The 10240-nt window shown below is 41.5% G+C and overlaps 2 pseudogenes; both read left to right on the top strand.

Annotated features, from left to right (window-relative positions):
* The first annotated feature begins 1278 nt into the window (after nucleotides 1-1278).
* Nucleotides 1279-3269, top strand: LOC139000865 (protein SPT2 homolog pseudogene; annotated as a pseudogene).
* A 243-nt stretch (nucleotides 3270-3512) lies between these two features.
* On the top strand, nucleotides 3513-9020 carry LOC139000864 (protein SET-like; annotated as a pseudogene).
* Nucleotides 9021-10240: the final 1220 nt, after the last annotated feature.

The raw sequence follows: 10240 nt of genomic DNA, 5'->3' as shown, positions 1-10240 counted from the left end.
GTTGGGGTAGCTTTTATTCATTTATTTGTTTTTCTCAGAATTCTATTTTAAAATATGTTTATTAATTTCAGAGAGGAAGGGAGAGGAAGACAGAAGCATCAATGATGAGAGAGCTGTCTCCTGTACGCTCCCCACTGGGGAGATCAAGCCTGCAACCAGGGCATGTGCCCTGACCAGGAATCGAACTGTAACCTCCTGATACATGGGTCAACCACAGAGCCATGCTGGCTATGCCAGAATTTTCTTTTACATTTTTCATTTTAACATGTGAACTTAAATGAGCTTGTTTTGGTCTTTAAAATCTTGCTGATATTTTAATCAAATCATAATAAATTTATAATCAACATTGGGAGATTGACATCATTATGATTGTTCTTCCCAAGAATATGATGTTACTGTCCAGTTGTTCAAGCTCTGTTATTGGGTAGCATTTTAAAGTTTTATTTATACAGATTGTGGGTCATTCCTAGGCATCTTATGTGTTTTGTTGCCATTGTACATTTTCTTTGATTATATATTTTATGTACTGTTTTAAAGGATATGTATTTATATGCATGTTACCTCTCCCTTCCTTTCTGAAATAAATAAAAAAGATATTAAATAAATAAGATTATTGATTGTTAGTAAAAAAATCGATATGAACTTTTGTTTCTTCACCATATAAGCAAGTATTCAGACATTTTGGAAGTACGTGTCCATCACCATTTTCTGAACTAAGATTTTAAAAAATATATGGTAATATTGATTTTCAGAGAGAGAGAGGAAGGGATAAGGAGAGAGAGACTAAAACATCGATGAGGTAGAGCTATCACTTCAATTGGCAGTCTCCTGCATGCCCCCTTCTGGGAATTGAGCCCACAACCCTGGCATGTGCCCTGACCAGGAATCGAACCAGCGACCTCTTGGTGCCTGAGAGAATACTAAATCCACTGAGCCACACCAACCAGGCTGAACTAAGATTTAACAATTAAACTAAAGTAACTTATTCTCAACTGAATGATTATGTCAATGAATGTGGAACAATCTACTAATTTATCTGTGGATGTAAAACTTTTATTTAAAGTTTCAAAGGTGGGAGCGCAGCGTTGGACCTGTAAGGATATAAGCCGTTTGAGGAAGGGGGTGGGCAGACCACCTTGGACAGCGCCGAAAGTGGTGGTGCTGAGTAGAGGTAGGAAAGAGGCGGCCAGCCAGTTCATTTGGCTGCAGCTGGCCGCCAGGTAAGATGCGTTCTCATCCCTCTCTGAGAGGCGGCCCATTCTATCCAGTTCGGTCAACATGGATTTCAGGGAAATTCTCATGATAGCTTCTAAAGGACAAGGAACCAACAGCACACTGAAAAGGTATAGTTTGGCAGTGGGTCCTGCCAAAAAGACCCAAAAGTTAAAGGTGTCCAATCAGCAGTGTGCAAGCTTTTCTCAAAAGAAAAGAGGAGGAGCTCAGAAGAAAAGCCATAGAGGAAAAGGAAAAAGAAGAACTACTCAAAAATCGAATTGAGCTAAAACATGACACGAAAGCAAGAGCTATGGCCAAGAGGACAAAGGACAATTTCCATGGTTAAATGGGATTCCTGTTGAGGAAAAGTCAAAGAAAAGACAGGCAATGGAAAGCCATACTAGTCAGGGAACAGACCAAGAGTATGAGATGGAAGAAGAGGAAGAATTCTTAGAACACAATCAGGCAGCATCAGAGCAGGAGTATGAAGAAGAGCAAGAACCTCCTCCCAAAGTTGAAAATAAACCAAAGGTCCCCCTTAAAAGTGCCCCACCATCATGACTTCACTGACCTACTCAGGCTGGCTGAGAAAAAGCAGTACGAACCAGTGGAAATCAAGGTAGTGAAAAAAACTAGAAAAGTGGCCTATGACTGCACAAGAACTTAGGGAGGGAAGGAAGACATATGAAAAAGGAACCTGAGGCAGATGCAGGACTGCCTCTGACCAAAAAGGTGCCCTCTCAGACAGAAAGTATGGGCATGAAACCTAGCAGAGTTTCTGGGGACAAGCATCCTTCTCCCAAGGGCACTGCCCTTCCTCACGCTGAAAAGAAATCTAGACCCAGCGCAGCTAATAAGAAACATTTAGGTTTGTTTTCATCCAAATCTGTGCCAGGAGAGAGGCCCAAAGTAGGATCTAGCAACTGCTCCCAACCCTCGTTTCGGAAGAACCATGACAGGCCTGTTTTCAATGGGCCTGGAAAGACCCACTCGAGCACCTATTCACCAAGTGTTCCAAAGGCTTCTGCTAAAAGGACTCAGAAATCTGTTACTGAGCACAAAGCCAAAAATCTCCTCCCCATCCTAGCCATTCCATACCTGGACCCATGGTCACCCCACATAAGGCTAAGAGTCCAGGTGTCAGGCAGCCAGGCAGCTCCAGCCCAGCTCCTGGGCAGCCCAGCACAGAGAGTGTTTGGCCTACAGTTAGTTCTGGCTCCATGCCCAGGTGCCAGAATGGCAGCCCCAGCTCAGGACCTGAGTGATCAATCAGTGGGACCAAGAGGCCAGCCAGTGACTCAAATCCTCCTGGAAGGACAGTCAGTAGTACAGGGGGCTCTGGACGACCCATCAGTGGCTCAGGTGGTTCTGGGAAGTCAGAGGTCAGTTCTGGTGGCCCTGGGTGGCCTGTGCACAGTCCACATGACCAATGACCAGTGAGTGGCTCAATGCCGCCCCCCCCCCCCGGGAGGTCAGTCAGTGGCTCTGGGGGATCAGTAAGTGGCTCAGTTCCAGCTGGATGGCCTATCAGCAGTTCAGGCCCTAGAAGACCAGTGAGCAGCTTGGGACCTGGGTGAAGAGTTAGTAGCTCAGATCCTCCCCATAAGCCCAAATGCACTTTTGTCTCAGAAACAGTATCTTCTAAGAATATCATTACCAGCCCAGCAATGAACAAATGAATGGAATGAAGCTTTCCTTAGCTGGCTGCAGATCTGCCCAAGGTCCTGAAAAGCTTCCCTTTCCTAGAGGTTACAAAAGACCCTGAGAATGTGAAGAGGAGGAACATGAGGACTATGACTCCGAAATGGAAGATTTTATCAAAGATGAAGGAGAATCTCAGGAAAAAATATCCAAGCACATTCTTTGGCTATGACCGAAAAAAATACAAAGATGAAAGTGATTATGCCTTATGTTACATAGAGAGTAGTTGGAGAGAACTGCAGAAGGAAGAAGCAAAGAGTTTAAGACCCGGTATGCAAGAGGACTTTGAGGGAATGAGACAGGAGGAAGAAGCAACGAAATGCAGAAAGGTCAAGAAGCTGAAAAGACGTTAGCTGCTGCTTTTATTTATTTTTGTGAAACTCTGGAGACACCCTACTGCAAAGAAGTCCTGCCTTCAGACTGAAGAAGCCCATTATCACTTTAGATTTATACTTGGGACCTCACGGACAAGGAATGGATACATATATTTTGAGCGTAAAGTATTTTCAAATACCTTCCGGGGTAAAAGCTATAGTGCAGATGACATAACTGCTCACAGGTGCTGGCCCTGATCCTGATGAGCTATGCACTCTAACATGGGGCCCACTCAACAGTCAGCCAATCTTCTTTTGTTCCTTTGCTATTTTAAAAAGGAAAAAAAGATTGCCTCTTGACTTCCATAATTCTGTTGATGGGTGAGTACGGCAATGGCCGGCTCCCAATCAAACTTATTTTGTCTTTTTATGAGGAATCTGGCCCTTCCATGAATGTTGCCAGGAATAAAGTCACCTGTTCTAATCCATATGTTTGGATTGAGAACTTGAAAATGTAGAGTAGGCTTTATAATTATATGGATGTCATCTCTGTGGCTTTGAAGTAAAAAGTAGAATAAATTATATTGTATTCTATATTCATGGATTGGATGCTGAGAATTCTTATTCACTGATTTAGGTGTTTAGGCAATTAACCAAAAAAATTTTAAGTTAAAAAACAAGTTATTCCATTTGGTGTAAGAATATTCTTTTCCAAATTTTTCTTTCAGATTTATTGTAAAATAGATAATGTTACGGTGCTGATTTTATTTAAAAAGTCATTTTATATTGTAGAAAAAATATATTATTCAAAGATTAGAGTTGAAAGAGTAATAGTTTAAAAAATAAGCAAGTGACACGTGAGGCTTCTCTTACTCCCCCACTATAAAGATATTTTGAAATCCAAAGTGCCCTTGTATCTCGTGATGTTAATGACCGCATTTTTATCTTAAAATTCCTTAGCAATTAATGACAAAACCCAAAAACTAAATTCATGTGTATCAAGAGGAAATAAATATATAAAGTTTAAAAGGTGGGAATGAAGAGTACCAAAATTTTGCATTGGACATACTGATTTTGAGCTCATCATTAAGAAATAAAAATGAGAAAGACCCTACAGTTGTCTCCAATTCCTTTCTAAAAGATTTAGTTGGAAAAAAACTGGTGTAGGAAGAGAACTTTACCAGGAGTTTCTCTAATTTTTAAAAATTCTTTATTGTTTAAAGTATTACATATGTCTTCTTTTTCCCCTGGCTGCTCCCACCACCAAGCACATGCCCTCACTCCCTACTGTCTGTGTTCATTGGTTATGCTTATATGCATACATACAAGTTCTTTGGTTGATCTCTTACCCCACCCTCACACCCTCCCCTGCCTTCCCTCTGAGGTTGGATGGTCTGTTCAATGCTTTTAAGTCTCTGGATCTATTTTTATTCATCAGTTTATGTTGTTCATTATATTCCACAAATGAGTTAGATCATGTGATATTTATCTTTCTCTAACTGACTTATTTCGCTTAGCATAATGCTCTTCAAGACCATCCATGCTGTTGCGAATGGTAGGAGTTACTTTTTACAGCAGTGTAGATGTACCATTGTGTAGATGTGCCACAGTTTTTTAATCCACTCATCTGCTGATGGGCATTTAGGCTGTTTCCAATTCTTAGCTATTGTAAATTGTGCTACTATGAACATAGGGTTGCATACATCCTTTCTGATTAGTGTTTCTAGTTTCTTGGGATATATTCCTAGAAGTGGGATTACTGGGTCAAATGGGAGTTCCATATTTAGTTTTTTGAGAAAACTCCATACTGTTCTTTACAGTGGCTGCACCAGTCTGCATTCCCACCAGCAATGCACGAGGGTTCCTTTTTCTCCGCATCCTCTCCAGCACTTGTCATTTGTTGATTTGTTGATAGCCATTCTGACAGGTGTGAGATGGTACCACATTGTTGTTTTGATTTGCATCTCTCAGATAATAGTGACTTTGAGCATGTTTCATATGTCTCTTGGCCTTCCTCATGTTCTCTTTCAAAAAGTATCTATTTAGGTCCTGTGCCCATTTTTTGATTGGGTTGTTTATCTTCCTTTTGTTAAGTTGTATGAGTTCCCTATAAATGTTGGAGATTAGTCCCTTATCGGATGTAACATTGGCGAATATGTTCTTCCATGCAGTGGGCTTTCTTGTTGTTTTGTTGATGGTTTCTTTTGCTGTGCAGAAGCTTTTTATTTTGATGTAGTCCCATTTGTCTATTTTCTCTTTAGTTTCCATTGCCCTAGGAATTGTATCGGTGAAAATATTGCTTCGGCACATGTCTGAAATTTTGCTACCTATGGATTCTTCTAAGATTTTTATAGTTTCCAGTCTCCCATTTAAGTCCTTTATCCATTTTCAGTTTATTTTTGTGTATGGTGTAAGTTGGTGGTCTAGTTTCATTTTTTTTTTCATGTATCTGTCTAATTTTCCCAACACATTTATTGAAGAGACTTTCTTGACTTCATTGTTTGCTCTTGCCTCCTTTGTCAAATATTAATTAAGCATAGTGGTTTGGGTCAATTTCTGGGTTCTCTATTCTATTCCATTAATTGATATGTCTGTTCTTGTGCCAATACCAGGCAGTTTTGAGAACAGTGGCTTTGTAATACAGCTTGATATCTGGTATTGAGATCTCTTCTACTTTGTTCTTCTTTCTCAGGATTGCCACAGCTATTTGGGATCTTTTTTTATTCCAGATAAATTTTTGGAGTGTTTGTTCTAGGTCTTTGAAATATACTGTTGGTATTTTAATGGGGAGTGCATTGAATCTATAGATTGCTTTGGGTAGTATGAACATTTTAATGATGTTGATTCTACCAATCCATGAACATGGTATGTTCTCCCATCTGTTTATGTCTTTCTTTATCTCTCTATCTCTTTTTTCAACATTCTGTAGTTTTATGAGTAGAGTTCTTTTACCTCCTTAGTTAAGTTTATTCCTAAGTATCTTAATTTTTTTGTGTGCAATAGTAAATGGGATTGTTTTTTTAATCTCTCTTTCTGTAAGTTCACTATTGGTGTATAGAAATGCCATAGAATAGTGCTCAGCATGCCTTCGAGCCCGGTGACTTCCCAGCATTCAGATCCTCGGACTTTCCTCACAGCATAGCCCCCAAACATCAGTCCCTCACTCCCATCTCAAATGAAGAAACCAAAACTGCCTCCAGCCCCCAAGCTAGAGAAGAAGCCGACCCTTAGGATGTGCCAGAGAGAAAACGAACAGCAAGACGCGATTGAACATATTGATGAAGTATAAAATGAAGGTTTTGTTTTTGGAGAGAGATCGAAGATGGCGGCATAGGTAAACACCGGAGATTGCCGCCGTAAACAACCACTTCAAAAATACAACTAAAAGTCGGAACGGACATCAACCAGAACCACAGGAAGGCTGGCTGAGGAGAGACTCTTCAACTAGAAGAAAAAACAACAGCATTCCGACGCTCAGAGGAGGCGTAGTGTGGAAAATTTAAAGGTACGGTGGTGCGGTGGTGAGGTGGTGGGCGTGCAAAGCGGGCTGGCGGCTGAGGGCGCGGTTGTCGTTTTCAATCAGGAGTGAGTCTCAGACTCTGGGCTACAGATCCGGGCAAGTCTCTAGGGACCCAGACTCAAACGGGAGAAGCGGGACTGTCTGGCTACGGCCCCTCCGAGGTTTGCAGCGGTTGCTGGGACAGAGAGGCAGAACCCCTGGGGACGGACTGAGAGCGGCCATAGCGGCTCCCTCCCCCCGCCCTGTTGATCCCGCCCGCCCAAGCCCTGCGTACAGCCATTTGCCGATCGCCTCAGGCAAAGGCTGGATTAGCGCCTCCCCAGAAGACAGACGTTTTCCGCACAGCTGATTCCTACAGCCAGTCGGCCTGGTGGTCAAATCCCTCTAGTGTTAACTACAACAATTAAGGCTTGGCTAGAACAAGACTGCGCACAGAGACCACAAGGGGGTGCACCAAGAAAGCATAAAAGATGCGGAGACAAAAAAACATGACAGAAATGGAGGATATGGAGCTAAGAATCGCAATTTTGAGGGCTTGCCATAAATTTGTGCAGAGCCTCACGAAAACTAATGAGACCCTCGATGCTACGATAAAGAAATTAGAAAGTAAGCATACACGGACTGAAATAAAGAATATTATACCCAATAGCAGACCAGAGGAGCTCAAGACTCAAACCAAAGATTCGACAAAAAACACCCAATTGGAAAAGCAAAATGAAAAAAGAATCCGAAAGTGTGAAGATAGTGTAAGGAGCCTCTGGGACAGCTTTAAGCGGTCTAATATCAGAATTATTGGAGTGCCAGAAGATGAGAGACAGCAAGATATTGAAAACCTATTTCAAGAAATAATGGCAGAAAACTTCCCCCACCTGGAGAAAGAAATGGACTTACAGGTTCAAGAAGCGCAGAGAACCCCAAACAAAAGGAATCCAAAGAGGACCACACCAAGACACATCATCATTAAAATGCCAAGAGCAAAAGACAAAGAGAAAATCTTAAAAGCAGCAAGAGAAAGAGGCTCAATTACCTACAAGGGAATACCCATACGACTGTCAGCTGATTTCTCAACAGAAACTTTGCAGGCCAGAAGGGAATGGCAAGAAATATTCAAAGTGCTGAATACCAAGAACCTACAACCAAGATTACTTTATCCAGCAAAGCTATCATTCAGAATTGAAGGTCAGATAAAGAGCTTCACAGACAAGGAAAAGCTAAAGGAGTTCACCACCGCCAAACCAGTATTATATGAAATGCTGAAAGGTATCCTTTAAGAAGAGGAAGAAGAAGAAAAAGGTAAAGATACAAATTATGAACAACAAATATGCATCTATCAACAAATGAATCTAAGAATCAAGTGAATAAATAACCTGATGTACAGAATGAACTGGTGATTATAATAGAATCAGGGACATAGAAAGGGAATGGTCTAACTATTCTTGGGGGGAAAAGGGGTGTGGGAGATGCGGGAAGTGACTGGACAAAAATCATGCACCTATGGATGAACACAGTGGGTGGGGAGTGAGGGTGGAGGGTGGGGTGGGAGCTGGAAGGAGGGGAGTTATGGGGGGGAAAAAGAGGAACAAATGTAATAATCTGAACAATAAAGATTAAAAAAAAAGTATAAAATGAAATAGACAGACTTAATGAATAAGCCAGTGAGGAGATTTTGAAAGTAGAACAGAAATATAACAACTCTGCCAACCATTTTTTCAGAAGAGGTCAGAATTGATTGTCAAAATCCCACATTTTGGGATAACAACATTTGTCAACCATCCACAAGTGTCTGCACTGCTTGGGGAAGAGGATGAAGAGGCACTGCATTATTTGACAAGAGTTGAAGTGACAGAATTTGAAGATATTAAATCAGGTTACAGAATAGATTTTTATTTTGATGATAATCCTTACTTTGAAAATAAAGTTTGCTCCAAAGAGTTTCATCTGAGTGAGAGTGGTGATCCACCTTCAAAGTTCACTGAAATCAAATGGAAATCTGGAAAGGATTTGATGAAACATTCAAGTCAAACACAGAATAAAGCCAGCAGGAAGAGACAGGATGAGGAACCAGAAAGCTTCTTTACCTGGTTACTGACCATTCTGATGCAGGTGCAGATGAGTTAGGAGAAGTCATCAAAGATGACATTTGGCCAAATCCATTACAGTACTACTTGGTTCCTGACATAGATGATGAAGAAGGGGAAGGGGAAGAAGATGATGCTGATGATGAGGGGGAAGAAGGAGAGGAAGATGAAGGAGAAGATGACTAATGAACACTGATGGGTCCCAACCTTTTTAAATTTTTTCCAGTCCCTGGGAGCAAGTCGCAGTCTATTTATTCTTTTCCTTCTCCTGCCCCTTGTGCTCAGTCGCCCTGTTTTTGAGGTCTCTTTTCTCTCCTTTAGACCATCTTTACACCATGGTTCTCACCTTCTTTGGGGGGGGGGGGGCGGTGTACCTTGAGCAGAATACAGTGGGAAAAGAATCTTTGCCCCTTTCTGTTCCAAATTCATTTTTATCCCTTCCTGTCTCAAGAAAAACTTAATGGAATCAACACCACCGTGCTCTGTGGGAAAAAAGGAAAACCTTCGCTCCCTTAGCTCTGCTGGGAGCTGGCTAGGCCCCTGTGTAGTATTGCATAGAATTCTAGCTTTTTTCCCTCCCTTCTCTGTATATTGGACTCAGAGATTACACTGTGTCTCTGTAAATATGGACAGTTAGCATTTACCAACATGTATCTGTCTACTTTCTCTTGTTTAAAAAAAGAGAAAAAACTTTAAAAGGGGGGGGGGGAGTTCAGCAATGGGGGATTTGAGATGTTTGGGTGGGTTAAGTGGGCATTTTGAAAACATGGCTTCTACTTTGGCATGTTTAATTGTGATGTCAAACAGGCATCATTGCAGTCTAAGATGACACTTTTAAAATAGAATTCTCTTCTAATGATTACTTGAACCCTGCCACTTGATGGGAGAATAAGCAGAACCTGTAGGATCTTATTCGGAATTGACATTTCTCTATTGTAATTTTGTTCCTGTTTATTTATTTATTTTTAATATATTTTATTGACTTTCCACAGAGAAGAAGGGAGAGGGATAGAGAGTCAGAAACATCGATGAGAGAGAAACATCGAATCAGCTGCCTCCTGCACACCCCCCACTGGGGACGTAGCCGCAACCAAGGTACGTGCCCTTGGCCAGAATCGAACCCGGGACCCTTTAGTCTGCAGGCCGACGCTCTATCCACTGAGCCAAACCAGTCAGGGCTATTCCTGTTTATTTTTAAATTTTCTTTTTGTTTCACTGGAAAGGAAAGATAATGCTCAATTTTAAACATTAAAAGTTGGCCCTAACTGGTTTGGCTCAGTGGAAAGAGCATTGGTCTGTGGACTGAAAGCTTCCAGGTTCAATTCCCATCAAGGGCATGTACCTTGGTTGTGGGCACATCCCAGTAGGAGGTGTGCAGGAGGCAGCTGATTGATGTTTCTTTCTCATCCACA

The sequence above is a fragment of the Myotis yumanensis genome, unplaced genomic scaffold (genome assembly GCF_028538775.1).
Source record: "Myotis yumanensis isolate MYYU_CA2020_CCGP unplaced genomic scaffold, mMyoYum1.0.hap1 SCAF_37, whole genome shotgun sequence".
In the NCBI taxonomy this organism is placed as follows: domain Eukaryota; kingdom Metazoa; phylum Chordata; class Mammalia; order Chiroptera; family Vespertilionidae; genus Myotis; species Myotis yumanensis.
Note: the sequence above shows the minus strand (reverse complement) of the source record. Positions and strands in the feature narration are given on the sequence as shown.